General features: G+C 41.5%; 1 pseudogene; it reads right to left on the bottom strand.

Moving 5' to 3' along the window:
- Positions 1 to 5,823: 5,823 nt before the first annotated feature.
- On the bottom strand, positions 5,824 to 14,609 carry LOC132374451 (zinc finger protein 501-like; annotated as a pseudogene).
- Positions 14,610 to 15,398: the final 789 nt, after the last annotated feature.

The following is a 15,398-nucleotide window of genomic DNA, read 5'->3' as shown; positions in this document are numbered from 1 at the left end:
TAAGGATATACCCATAGTATATATTCCTAGAAAAAGATTTACTAGAGCACAGAGTAGGGGCATTTGTACTTTTCTTAGTGCCAAATTACTAATCATAGAATGCATCTGCGATGTTTACCTATACTTGCCAACACAATGTTACAAAATATTTTGATCTTTGCCAAGCTGATGGGTAAGAAAATCTTAGTTTTTTTTCTCCTTCTTTCTCTTTCTTTCACAAATATTTATTATTCACCTACTGTGCCAGGCACTGTTCTAGAAGCTGGAACTAGTTTAAGGTAGAACAATGCCCGTACCTTCATAAAACTTATAAGTGTGTGTGTGTGGGGGGGGCGGGGGTAGGGAGGCAGGCAATAAACAAACAAGAAAAATATATAGTGTATCAGATGGTGGTTGTTAGTGCTCAGGAGAAAATAAAGAAAATATGGAGTTTGGGATGAGAATGAAGTAGTAATGCAATTTTAAAGGGGTGGTCATCGAGGACCTCATTAGTACATTGACTTGAGCAAAGACTGAGGGAGATGAGTGGGCCCTAGGGGTAAAGGCGTGTCGGGGAGAGGGATAGAAAATGCAAAGGCCTGGAATGGAGAGTATTTGAAATAATCGAAGAACAGGAAGGAGACTTATGTGTCTGGAGCTGAAGGAGCAAACGGGTGTTGGGAGTAGAGAGAGAGAGAGAGAGATGAGGGTCTTGTGTGAGTGCAAGGATATTGTTTTGTACTCCAAGATGAAAAGCCATTCAGAATTTCTGAGCAGAGGAGTAGCATGATCAAACTTAGGCATTGAAAAGATTTTCTGGCTGCTGTGTTAAAAATAAACTTGTAAGTGTGAAGCTATTGCTACCTTGGAGTGGGGAGGGACTTTCTAAATGTGACATAAAAAACCCTGAAGACATAACTGAAAAGCCATGAAGAGAAAGATAAACGGAACTGGTGATGGAAAAATTTAGGAATTTTGAATGAAAAAAAAAAACACCTAAAATATAAGCTCAGAGTAAAATATACCACACATCTCAAAGACACAGCGCTGATTTTCCTAATAAGCAAAGATCTCTTAAAAAAAAAAAAGAAAAGAAAAACGTGAACAGGCCAGTAGAAAAATTGGCAAAGGACCTAAGTCGTCATTTATAGAACACAAATATTGATAGACAAAAATGACTGTTAAAAAGTATTCAAGTTTACTACTTAAAGAATTTACATTAAAACAATAATGAGATTTAAAAAATCTTTTTGATTACTTAAGACAAAAAATCGATAATATTCAATATTAGAAAGTGTGTGGAAATAGAGGCACTGTTGTGTATTTTTGGAAGACAAGACCTCTTAAAATTAATATGTCCATACTCCTTGATCCAGCAACTTAGCTTCTTTGAATTATCCATATAAAATACTTATACAAATGTTTGAACATGTGTACAAAAAGACAGTTTTTATTTAAACTGGGAAACCCAAATATCCAGCATTTGGGAATTTAAATTTCTATATACCCAATCACTTTTTAAAAATTTTTATTATATTTATTTGGCTGCGTTGGGTCTTCGTTGCTGCATGTGAGCTTTTCTCTGGTTGCAGCGAGCAGGGGCTACTCTTAGTTCTGATGTGCAGGCTTCACACTGTGGTGGCTTCTCTTGTTCGGAGCACAGGCTCTAGGCGTGCGGGCTTCAGTAGTTGTGGCTCATGGGCTCTAGAGCGCAGGCTCAGTAGTTGTGGTGCACCGGCTTAGTTGTTCCGCGGCCTGTGGGATTTTCCTGGACCAGGGCTCGAAACCCATTTCTCCTGCATTGGCAAGCAGATTCTTAACCACTGCGTCACCAGGGAAGCCTTTATACCCAATCACTTTTAAAACTAAAAACTATAAGATGCCAAAGACATATTGAGTAAAAAAAGTAAGTTACAAAACAGTATGATATGATCATTTTTGTCAAATAATCATCTTAAACGTGTTCTCAGTGATTATCACTTGGGGTAAACTTACAGAGAACTTGCATTTTATACATTATATATTTCTGTTAAGGTTTAATTTTTTATAAAAACTTAATACTGGTGTAAATAGAAAAAGATAATTGTTTTTAAACCCTATTTATTCTTCACAACTTACAATTTTCCTGTTTGGAGAATGCCATCAATATCTCTTTTTTCTCTCTGAAATTCTTTGCCTGACAAGTCATCCTGTAAAAGAGTATAACTCCTTTAAGATGAAAATCAGATCTAACTTCCCTGTGCTTTGGGCAAATATAAGTGATCAAGTAAACCTGGGTGGAACATTTAGAAAGCGTAGAAATGAGTGACTTTCAAGTAAGCTTTAGAAAACTCTCCTCTCTGGGTAGAAAAATTTAGACAAAGGATAACCCCTGTTCTTTTTTCATTAGAATTACATGATGGAAAGCCAAAGCCCTTTCCCTTGACTGTGGCATAATATGTCCCTCATAGACAAACGAGCAAGTAAAAAATCTAGAAAATGCTTAACTATTTCCTGTTTCCCCTTTAGTGCATGGTGCACTATCAGCATGTTTCTCTCTCCTTATTTAGTGCCTTGTTGTATCAAATTCTCTTATCAGGTTTTCAAACACAAACCTTGCTAGAGGCCGTGAACTTACTGAGTAGCCCAGAGTATTCTTCAGCTACCCCTGGCTTCAGTCACTCGTCAACTTCAGAGAATCAACACACCAGCGCCTTGGAGCACCAGCTGTGGTAACTTGAGTGGTTGAACACCAGACAAAATGAGGCTCCCAACCACTGTCACAGATCCTGTTAAAATCCTGGCTCTGCCCTTGGCTTAGGCATGTCCTTCCTCTACTTGGATAAAGCCTCTCTGACCTCTTTGCTAAGGCATAAGCAGACAGTCTATGTATGACAAGGAGAGTCCTTCCTCCCCCCCCCCAGTTATATCTTCCAAAACTACCAACAAACAAAGCAAAGCAAAACAAAACCCCAGAAAAAACACTAGTGGACAATTTTTAAAAAATATCAGCACATGGTAGATGTATATACTCACTTGCTTTCATTATTTCAATAGAGAGAAAATAAATGAACTAAGAATTCAACTCAAGAAATCAGAAAAAGAATGAGAAAGAAATTCCCAAGGAAAAGGTTAGAAAAGAAAAATAAAAGTAAATGAATTAAAAATAGAAAAAGTCACATTAATAAATAAATCCAAGAATGAAATCTTTGGAAATGAGCCCATAAAAACAACAAACCTATGGTAAATCCAAGTGAGAGAAGAAAATTAAGTTATCAATGACAAATAATAGCAGATGAGGAGGTAAGTATGCTACCAAAATTTTAAAAAAATCTTAATGAAATTGATGGTTTTCTGGGAAAAAACCATTAGTTCCGAAATTCATTCAAGAAGTAGAAAAATCTAAATAAACCAGTCCTAAAGAAAATAATTGAAAAAACTATCATAGAATCATCTCCAGAAAGGCTCAGAAAATTCTGTAGCATTTTAATTTTTTAAAAGTATTTATTACATGTGTAGGACAAATTCTAACTTTTCCATTTGGAATATAAGACAAGTAGAAAGAAAAGAAGAGAATCATTCCATTTTCATCACCTAAATACAGTCACTACTGATATTTTGTTGTCATTCCCTTCCAATTTTTGATATTTTTAATCTGTTTTACATAGTTGTGTGATTTTATTCTAAAAGCACTTTAACAGGCTATTTAACATTTTAATGTAATAAAAACTTTTCATTTTATTACAAGCTTTTCATAAGAATAAATTATATGTAGACATTGAGATATAATAAATAGTGCTTATAGAAGAGATGGAAAGTTTACATGAGATATATATTGACCATAAGGTGCTTGGTATAGTGTCTGGGACACAGGGGTTCAACAGGTGGTAGCTATTATTGTTATACTTTGCAAAGGGCTTTTCCTTTTGCATATATTATTATTTAATTTATAATGGATATTACTATCTCACAACATGCTTTTTCCTCTTTAGTGGAACAGGCAAGCCACATGCCTCGCAGAGAGAGGCCAAGAATATACTATTGCTCCTCAGGAGAATCCTTCTGCTTGTTTGGTTTTGCTAAGAAGGTAGAGTTCAGGCTGAGCAGAGTTCAACAAGTTGGGGCTTAGAGTGGTAAAGAGGGGCGTCCTGTGTCTCAACACTCAGAGACCCATGCAGGACCAGGATCCTGAGTGGTACATAGAGTAGTGAACTCAGGTTTGGGTTAGGATCTTTCATATGAGGGATTTGGCCTACATGGCATAGAAATAAAGGGTTGATTATTACTCTGAAGTCACTGGGAGGTCAACGATCAAAACATGGGCTCTAGCCTCTACAAACCCTCAACTTCCCCTTCATATTTCTTTAAAGGTTGCTTTTTCATTTATTATGTTTTCACTAATTTTGCTTCTATTTCCTGTTCGAAGTTTGTTTTTCTGGCATCTCTGGTCTTTCCCTTTTCTCCCTAACTTCTCTTCGCTTTCCTCCTCTCGTAGAGTTTATCCCCATCTTTCCATTTCTTAGCTGCTTTTTCTTTTCACTTCTGCCTACTCTCCCATTAAGGCCTCATCCCACTGCTTTCCCACAACTGCTCCTATTACTGAATGTTTCACATTTCAACGGTTCTCTTTCCCAAATGGTCTCTGCTTTTGGCCTTGCGTTTTTTCAATTTTTCACTTAATGTTGACTCCCTTCATGTGTGTTTTTATGTTTTTCATCTCTCCTGATTAACTGGTCTCTAAGAATTTGGTTAGAGGCTATTATAATTGACTTTCAATAGATTACCTATAAATTCTATCTAAAGAAAATTTTAAAGTGGCTTTCCTCTACCTTCAGGTGCTCAAAAGTTACATTTTAGAATTTATTATTTAATCTAAATCTTCAGACTGTTGCTAGCAGAAAACCCTTTCTTCAGAGAAATCTTATTTAGGAGGCCAATATTTAAAACTAATTAAAATGAAGCTGTTTTGGTGGTAAGGGACCTAGAGCCCTGAAGCCTCTCTGAGAAACCCTTAGGGCAGGGGCAGGGTTCACACAGACAAAATGAATTAAGGGGGGTACATAAGACAGTAGGAATCTGTGTGGCAGTGGGGACCATGTCCAACTAGACAACAGTGATAATCAGCTCCAGTCAGTTGATCCCACATGGGAATGTGGTGCCCAGGGTTGCCACATCATGCCTTTTTGTAAGAGAATCTGGAAAGTCAGAGTTTATGTGAACTTAAGTAGTTGCAATAATTTTATCTCACCAAAAAAACCAAAAAAACTTTGTGCGAAAAATGCATGTGAAGGCCAACTACAGCCCATTGGCCTGTTTGCCCTCTCTGGTTTAAGATGTGAAAGGTCACTGGGAAATTGCATGGTAAATCTTCTTGCTCTACTGCCACTAACCCATCCTACCCGCGCAAATCATAGTTCATTCCAATATTACAAAGTGGCTTTTGTATTGCACAATGTTTTAGTGTATGTAATTGATTGGTTAATGTATTTTATCAAGCTAACCAAAAATTCATGTTTTTTTAAAAAAATGCAGATCAGATGTTAATTCTAAATTCACACTTTAGACAAGATTATTATTCTATCTCCAAAGAAAACGGCAGAATAAAAAGGGAAGGGGAAAAGAAAGAGTAGTAATCTCTAAAATCTTGTTGTTTGTCTAACAGACCATTTAGATTGCCTGAGCCACTTGCTTCAGAGAAGAAAAGTTTGAGAATATGGAATGAGCCCTTCCAAAGTCCCAGTTCATCACATGATGTGCTTAGTGGCAGAACATCACAACGTCTTGCTTGGTAAGCTGTCAGGTGCCTGCCTATTTCAGCCTCTATAAGTATTTTCAAAAGACTGCTGAAATTGCAATAGTGATCACAGAGTTCCCTACATCTAGCTGTGCTTTTCTGATGTCCCACAGGAATGAGCATAGATGGAAAATTCTACATCACTCTTGACATCACCAGGGCTTCTCTCCAGTGTGGATTCGCTGATGTACAGTGAGGTGTGAGCTCTGCCGGAAAGCTTTTCCACACACATCACATTCATAGGGCTTCTCTCCAGTGTGGATTCTTCGGTGTCCCAGAAGATGTGAGCTATATCTGAAAGCTTTACCACACACATCACACTCATAGGGCCTCTCTCCACTGTGGATTCGCTGGTGTCCAACAAGAGCTGAACTATGACTGAAAGCCTTTCACACTCATCACATTCATATGGTTTCTCCCCACTGTGGATTCTCTGGTGATGAAGAGGCCTGAACTCTGGCTGAAGCTTTTCCCACACTCACTACACTGGTATGGCTTCTCTCCAGTATGGACTCTCTGATGTTGTATCAGATGTGAGCTCAGAGAGAAAGCTTTCCCGCAGTCTTTACACTGGTATGGTTTCTCTCCTGTGTGGGTCCTTTGGTGTTGAATAAGGCCTGAGCTGTAATGAAAAGCTTTCACAATCATTACATTGGAAAGGTTTTTCTCCAGTGTGGGTCCTTTGATGCTGAACAAGGTGTAAACCGTAATAAAAGGCTTTCCCACACTCATCACACTGATACGGTTTTAATTGGCTATGTATTCTCTGATGGTCAGTAAGTTGTGAGCTCTGAATGAAAGTTTTGCCACATACATTACATGAACAGGGTCTCTCTCCAGTGTGGATTCTTTTATGTCTAATGAGGCTTGAGTTTTGAGTGAATCTTTTTCCACATTCATCACATTTATATCTTCTGTCATTTGAAGTGTTTCTCTGATATCTTTCTGTCCATCCTTCATGTTCTTGGGTTTCTCCACATTCAAGAGCCTCTCCATTGATCTGGTCTGATAACTTTTCTTGGGATTCCATATCTACAGTAAGCTCCTGCTTTTGAACGAATTCTTCTTTCTCAATTCGTATCACATCATCTGAAATAAAAAATACAGTATTCAAATGTCACTGAAATATACAGGAAATAAAATGAAACTCTTATACTAGAAGTACACAGCTTCAATATACCAACAAAATGGTTTTACAACGTTTGAGGAGGAAATTGGGAGATGGCAAAGGAAGAGAGGACTAGCAGTGGCTGGACTGGGAGGGGGTGATTCAAGAAAAAAGTGGAGAAAAATCAGGGAGGATTAAGAGTGGTCCAATGAACAAGCATCATAAACAACAGAAGGAGACCTAAGATAAGAATGGGTTCACCAGGAAGGCCAAAAGTTGAGTAGAGAGGGATGAAAGAACAGAAACTGTGGGAGGAACAAAACAAAACAGGAAGCTGACAGTGGCAGGTACCAAGTTGGAGTCATGAAACAGTTCTGTTCAGGTTGCTCTGAAGGCCTCTGGGATCAGCCACAGAGAAGTATCACATTTGTAAACATGCAGGACAAAGAGATTAGAGTCTAGACACATGGGGTAAAAGAGGATGTTCTCATGTGGGGACAGACAGAAATTGCTTTAGCTCCCAGAGACATTACTACTCTTCTTGCAAAGAACACTGGAAATCTGTCAGACCTGAAGCTACACTCTGTGGGTCATTCGAGATTTCCCAGGAAACCAGTACTAGCACAGAGAAGGTTCTTTAGCAGGCCCTAGACTCCCATCTGACCTCACCCAAGGAAAGCATGATTCCATAATTCCTCTGCCTTTCTTTCCTACAGAGGTTCCTTTGAGCAGAGTCCCAACACCCCCTACTCCTCCAGGGTGGGAGATGTGGCCACTTCCTCAATGATCAACAGTTTCTGAAAAAAAGTGAGATTGTCCCATTCAAGCCAGGTTCTCCCTGAAGTAATCACATTTTTAGGACCCAGAGTAAAGGGCAGAATTTATAACCATGTAGAAATAATGCAAGGAAAAGTGGTTTGCTTTGTGTTATAAAAGATATTCAATGGGAAAAAAAATGGAAAGACTACTATGGAGCCAGTTGAAGATCTAGGATGTAGTACAAGTCTGACCTAACTCTGAGCAGAAACACTGGGCTGACTGTGACAAAATGGGTTGTCTAAAGAGACTCTGGGATGAGCGATGAGAAGGAGCCATGGTCAAACAGCAGATTCCAGATCTCTGAGAGTGTGGATGAGGGAAGAAGCTCACTGGCAGTCTGCCTGAGAAAAGTGACAGCCACTTCTGGGTCCTGGAGCGCCCATTCTGTGAAGGGCAGAAACCCAGAGATAAGGCAGAGCTGAGAAAGAATGTTGCCAAAAGTGAGAGAAGCCTTTCCTCGGGGTCTCCTTTTAGGACAGGAACCTGCAATAATTTCCTCACCAAACCAGTTTGCCACTACGGTTAAAAAACCCTCATTGTTAGTGGTTTATATAAGGTTATCTTAAAGTATTTAGGTGCTTTAAAACTTTAATTTATGTTACAGTTACCTTAGATATATCTGTGTAGAATTTAAAGGCAAATTACACGAAGAGACGCATTTATGCAAGAACATAGTCTTTTAGAGCCATTAGCAAATAAAAAATGGCTACTGCAGATGGGTTGCAAAACAACATTGCACATATAATAGAACTAAAATCCGTATCAGCATGAGAAAAAAATTTATGGATTAATATAAAAAAGTACAGCATAGAAATTCAATTTCTAACTGTCTAAAAAAGGTTGGGGAAAATGGTATACTTCTAGGCAGGATGGCGCCATGAGTTCACACTTCAGCTCTAAATACACTGAGTAAAAAATGAAAATAAATCTAAAAACCCATCTGTGCTAAAAAGTAAGATAAACATCTCTGTGGACCAGAAAGGAAACAAAAATACACAATGGTGGCTACAGTTGAAGCTGTGGGTCTGCTGGGCCCCAGAGAGTGACTGAAGTCTTAGTCCCAGAGGAAAATGGGGACCTAAAAGTACTCCATGAAAGGAGGGAGTAGCACCAGCTCACTGCTTGATGCCAGAGGCTGGGTGGGACACGCAGGTACACACATACACAAGCACACAGACCCATACAGAGAAAGATACAACTCTGACCAAGAACCATGTCAAGCCACCTGGAAGCCTGTGACTACACTGGTGATATTTGTGTATGACATGAAACAGGAGCCCTAAAACCTGGTTCCAGGGGGCCAGGTAACAGTAACAACAGAATAGCTAAACATGGAAGCAGATGATGTAAAACAGATCAGAAAGAACTCAAAGTGAGCCTAGATATGAAAATTTCAGAATGAATTGAACACTAAGAAAGATGGTTCAGAAAGTCAATTGGAACATGAATTCAATCCAGATGAGGTTATTTTCATCAAAAATCCTGAAAATATTAGTAGAATAAAGATACCTAAAAGAGATAAATGATGACATACCATCCATGGCAAATAAGCATGGAATTATGAAATAAAATAAGCAAAAATGAAACAAAGATATGTGGTATAAAAACTGAATAGAAATTTTAGAAGTGGATAAACTAGAGACAATAAACTCAAAGATAACAGAAGAGGAATCCACTAGGATGTACCACAGAGAGACAAAGACATAAAATATGTGAAAAAGTGGCTAAATGAATAGATTGATAAGTAGGTTCTAATCAGTGTATTCTGGGAGTTCCAGAAGAAAATAATGTAAGGAATTTTAAAAGCAGCACAATTTAAAGAATTAGTAGCTGAGAATTTTCCAAGAATTGAAGAAAAACATGAGATCTTAGAGCAAAAGAGCATTTTCAGATGAAGCAAGACAAACAAAAATAAAACCCTATCAGGACACACTTTTTAATGAAAATTCAGATCATAAAGGTTAAGAGTAAATCTAAAAGCCACTAATGGATAAAGATGGAATCCCTAAAAAAATTTAAAAGGCAGTAAGACTGATAGTAACCTTTTAATAGCAAATAGAAGCTAGAAGACAGTGAAGTAGTATCTTCAAAATGCTGAGGAAAAAAAATTATCAATTAGAATTTTACCCTAGCTAAACCATGATTAAAAAGGAGGGAGGGCAAAATAAGGGTATTTTCCGACATGCAAAGACTAAGTCTACTACCCAAAGAATCTTGCTAAAATTATTATTTTAATTTTTGTATTTTATTTTATTTATTTTTTTATACAGCAGGTTCTTATTAGTCATCCATTTTATACACATCAGTGTATACATGTCAATCCCTATCTCCCAATTCATCACACCACCCGCCCCCCCCCCACTTTCCCCCCTTGATGCCCATATGTTTGTTCTCTACATCTGTGTCTCTATTTCTGCCTTGCAAACCAGTTCATCTGTACCATTTTTCTAGGTTCCACATACATGCGTTAATATACGATATTTGTTTTTCTCTTTCTGACTTACTTCACTCTGTATGACAGTCTCTAGATCCATCCACGTCTCAACAAATGACTCAATAAAATAATTATTAAAGGATGAACTTCAACAAGAGTGAATCCAGAGCAAAGGTGCTGGCATACAAGGACGGTGCCTCAGAAATTGATAAAACATGTCAGAAAACTTAACTAACATCTTACTATTAAAGAAAATGTCCATTTCATATTTAAAAAAGAAACTGGTTCCTAAGAATGACCAACTGTAATCAACGGAAGGAGCTTCAGACAAGTGAAGTGGAAATACAATATGCTAACTGCTGTGACAGAGGTATGCACAAGAGGTATCACATAACTCAAACATGTAGGAAGGTATCAAGAAAGGCTTCCTGAAGGAGGCGACAGCTGAGGTGAGTCTTGAAGAATAGCTCTGAGTTGGTTTGGCAGGCGAGTGGAGAAGGTATGGTCACAGGTGGTGTTTTATGAGTCCAACAGGATGGTGATGTGTGTGGCAGTGCAGTGAGGGTGGCCGGGAGAATGTTGAGCATATTAGCAAAACCCAAATATGTCATGGGTCTGATAGGACAGGGAAGGAAAGAAGCACTGGGAGGAAAAAAAATGGGCTAAACGGGCTTCCCTGGTGGCGCAGTGGTTGAGAATCTGCCTGCCAATGCAGGGGACACGGGTTCGAGCCCTGGTCTGGGAAGATCCCACATGCTCGGAGCAACTAGGCCCGTGAGCCACAATTACTGAGCTTGCGCGTCTGGAGTCTGTGCTCCGCAACAAGAGAGGCCGCGATAATGAGAGGCCCGCGCACCGTGATGAAGAGTGGCCCCCACTTGCCGCAACTGGAGAAAGCCCTCGCACAGAAACGAAGACCCAACACAGCCATAAATAAACAAGTTAAAAAAAAAAAAAAAAAAAGGGCTAAATAACTAGAAATCTCCACTGAAGAGCTGAAGAACAGGGTCTCTGGACAGAGAGAGCTAGAAGAGGAGTGAGTATGAGCAACAGCCTTCCTGATGTTCTCTGCCCAGTGAAATGTTACCCGCTTTTTTTACGACCCAGTTCAAATCCCAGCCATTCTGCTACCACCAGGGCCTGAAGAGGTAGATTTCTTCTCCTCAGAACCATGATCTCCAATTTGGCACATAATCATTCACTGTCTCAAATCAACAGCTATCTTTTTATGGATACTCAACCCCTTTAGGGCAGGGATCCTCAGAGAACCCAGAGTTAGGCTTACACACAGTGAAAGGTACAGATTTACTGACTTCCTAACAGGACCCACAAAGCCCCCATTTTCTGGCTCCTGACCATCTTCTCTCTGCTACTCTGCCTGTCTCTCCACGTTCCAGTCACACTGGCCGTCTTTCAAACCCACCAATTTCTTTCACACTTGTTTTTGCACATGCTCTTTTGCCTGGAATGCTTTTCCCCTCTATTATTCACTTGGTTAATTCCTACTCCACTTTTAGGATTCAGTTACCATGTTATTTCCTCAAAGAGACCTTCTCTGTCATCCCTCTCCCCCCATATACAATCTATCATGGCATATTTATTTGTGTGGTTGTTTGTTTAATGCCTCTGTCGTCAGACTATTGTAAGCTCCATGAAAACAAAGATCATGTCCACTTTGTTTATTACACATAGTGCCTTGCACAGTGCCTGGCATATAATAAGTACTCAATATACATCTGCTGAATGATGAACGATTCTAAGGTCTCCAGGGGAGCCATGTGACCTAAGTGTCAACACTAACCACAATCCTGTTGGTGTAGAGGGTCCTGAGATTCACCCTTAAGCTGGATCTCCATGGGTTGAGGCTGTAGATATGTTGCTTTCTTAGATGGATCCAGAGGTACTGATGTCTCAGAAAGCACTTCCTGTGCACAGGCCTGGGTTGAAACCTGAGGACAAGCAAGCTCATTTAGGCATCTGAAGGGCCCACAGAGTAAATGATACCCAGAGACCCCACAAAGGACCAGCTTGGATGCTCACTCCCAACTATCCCTCCGCTGAGCATAGGGCCCTTTCCTACCTGTTGGCCTGATTCATCCAGATCCCTCTCCAGATCTTCCAGCAGAGCTACCGCCTCCTCCCCACTCTCTGGTTGATGCTCCTGTGCCCAGTCCTGGAGCTCCTCAGGCAGGATGGTCAGGAACTGCTCCAGCACCAGCAAGTCCAACATCTGCTCCTTGGTGTGTATCTCAGGCCTTAACCACTCACAGCAGAACACCCAGAGCTGGCTCAAGGCCTCATGGGGCCCGGGAGTCTCCTTGTAGCAGAAATGTTGGAAGCGCTGGCAGAATAACTCCTGGTTGTTTTGGCTGCTCCCTTTTGTGCCAGATCTCTGACCCACAGCAGGCCCTTTTTTATTAGTTACTTCAAAGAGCTCTTTTGGCTCTTCAGGAACATCTGGAAGGAAAACAGCAGCCATTCCCACTCCAATGGGCCAAGAGGAGGATTGCTGATACGTGTTATCCTTTAGGGCACACTCCTAAGGTTACAGAAACCATAGTTAAAAACATACGTATATGCAGGCTGATTCAATATTTGAGCTCACACACTAAGTCTAACCTTTCTGTTTTAGAAGAAACAGGAGGCTCAATCCCAAATTAAAGAGAATTCAATAAAGAAAACTAAAAAAAAAATAAAAGTTTAAGGCAATTCAAACCTTTTTCCAAGTAGGAGAAGGGAAGTTTGTCAGGAGACTGCATTTTTGACAATACTGGGAATATTGCTGGATGCTTGCTTCCTCCAAATAACACCAAAACAATCAGTTGATAAGGCCAACCCAAGTTTGTTCTTAGAGAGCACTACTTGACAGAGTCTTAGTGGTGTCTCCCAGGGAGGAAGGCAAAGACAGGGTATTTATGAGGTTTTGGGGGCTTAAGGCAGATCTTTCAAAGCAGGATAAGGATTGGGCAAGGATCATGATACAATAGTTTAGGATTGATGGGCACAGCAAGGTGCAGAATTTGAGTTGCCGGTTACAAAAAGTCTAGATCCTATCCATTGAAAGTTGAAGAGTTTGATGTTCACATAAATGGATTGAGGGGCAAGTTCTTGAAACACATATAATTATCGGCAACTTTTACTTTCTAGGGCAAGAATTTCCTGGAATAGTAAAGGTATGTTGCTAAAGAAGTGGAATAGTGGAGTTACATTTAGGGAAGACAGTTGAACAGTCAAATTATGTTAGTGTAGGTAGTAGGCTGTGTGGGGGTATGTGATTTCACTTTTCCATGTAGCAACAGACTTAAGCAGGGCCTATGGGTTTGCGGAAATGTGGATTACCAACTAATTAGCATGGCAGGCAGTGGTTAAGGGCGCGGGCTGTGGATTCCAAAAGACCTGGGCTTGAATCCTCTTTTCTTATGTGTGGTGGCTTAACATCTGTAAACTTCTGTTTTCCCCTCTGCAAAAATATCGTAGAGGTTTTTAAACGTTTTATTTTTAAATAATTTTAAACTTATAGAAAATTGCCAGAAAAAAAGGTACAGAACAATCCCCATAACCTTCACCCAGCTTCCCCTAATGTTAACATCTTACATAACCACAGCACAATTACAAAACCAGGAAAATAATGTTACAGTGCGATTAACTAAACGGCAGACCTTATTACATAGGGTTATTTTGAGAATCAGTTAAATTCAGTGCCTGGCACTTAGTAAGACCTCAGTTAGAGGGATGCAGTTACCACTGTGAATTGGTCATCCAGGTGCTGGCTCCAGGGATCACGTCTGGAGCTCAGGTACACTTCTAGGTTTCCGGGCACAGAATATAGGACGATGCAAGGAGGCCCTCTAGTGCCTTCTCTGCGCCTAGCATCTGTTACTCAATGGGCAACTTTCCAAAACACCTTCACCTTCCCGGCCCTAAAGATTAATTTAGGGGATTCTAGACTGGGCTTGGAGAAAGATTGTTTTAGGAATCATTCAAGATAAAGGACATGGAGCCACTTATACATGTCTTCCACTAGTTTGGATCTTCGAAAGAGCAAGACAATATAGTGAGTTAACAGGCTAGACTACAAACCCCGTTCTCATTTACCGCACTGGCACATCATTGTGACCAACCACGAACGCAAGGCTCAGGAGGTGTTGGCTGTCTGTGTCCTTCAAGCCACAAGGACCTGGCAGACCACAAAAGGCTTCCGGCAGTAGGCGGCCACGTTGGACAAACGGGTGGTCAGCATAGAACTACTCGTGTTAGCACCAGTAACCCAGGATTGCGAGACTCAGAAACGTTCTGCGGCGCCGGCCGCCAGCTCGGCCGGCTGCTGCGGGGTCTCCGCGGGCACTTCCAGCGCCGACTGAGCAAGGAGGTGGCTCCTCCCCGCCCGCGCCCAGCCGACCTGGGGGTCCCAGGCCCCGACGCGGGGCCGTCTTCCCGCCAGTCTTACCAGCGCCCGGGGAAGGCGGTGCCCCGGACCTACCCAGGCCCTCGGAGCCCCAGACCTGCCGGCGGCGGAAGTGCGTCCGCGAACCCGGCCCAGCCCTGCGCCTGCGCTTCCGGCGGCTTCGGAAAGGTGCGAGCCGTTTGGCTTGGCCGAGCGCCCCGTGCCTGCAGCGAGGTCTGCACATCAGGACGCCTAGGCCTATGGGGTTTTGATTTGTAACTCGCCTCATCTTAAAAAGAGGGTCCGAGCGCCAGCTCCGCGTCGTTGAGTCCCCCCGCCCTCCCCCGCGCGGGGCAGCGGGCGAGGACCTTCCTAGGCGCGCTTGCCCTCCGAGCATCACTTCTCTAATTCCAGTTCCCCGACCCCGAGTCCTCTCCCCATCCCTGCCTCCCTGGACAGCATCCCTCACTCCGTCCCGACCTCCGTCAACCTGAATGTATTTACCAGGCAGGCACATCGCGCAACCAGCATGTGTCCGCAGTGTTCCCATCAGTACAGTCGCTCCGTCTGGATCATAAATGACCCACAAGGAGAGGAAGGGAAAGGAGGAGGCTTAAGGCACGCTATGATGGGTGCGGTGCTGTGTGTTCTACTTACAACCCGGAAACACGCAAAAAGCTTAAGTGACCTGCCCAAGTTTGCACAGCCCAGGGACAGGATGCACCCCACGCATGTGTGACCAAGACCTGTCCTGGGATCCCTGCAGCGTGGCCGCAGTGAGAGAGACCACCACTGCTCAAGTTAAAATGACAATTTCCAGGCTTATCGTGTGTATTGACATGAACAAGTGAGACTGCTGCAGGGCTCGGACACCATAAAAGTTTTCTTTAAGAAAATTAGA

The sequence above is a fragment of the Balaenoptera ricei genome, chromosome 11 (genome assembly GCF_028023285.1).
Source record: "Balaenoptera ricei isolate mBalRic1 chromosome 11, mBalRic1.hap2, whole genome shotgun sequence".
In the NCBI taxonomy this organism is placed as follows: domain Eukaryota; kingdom Metazoa; phylum Chordata; class Mammalia; order Artiodactyla; family Balaenopteridae; genus Balaenoptera; species Balaenoptera ricei.
This window is presented reverse-complemented; position numbering and strand designations above follow the sequence as displayed.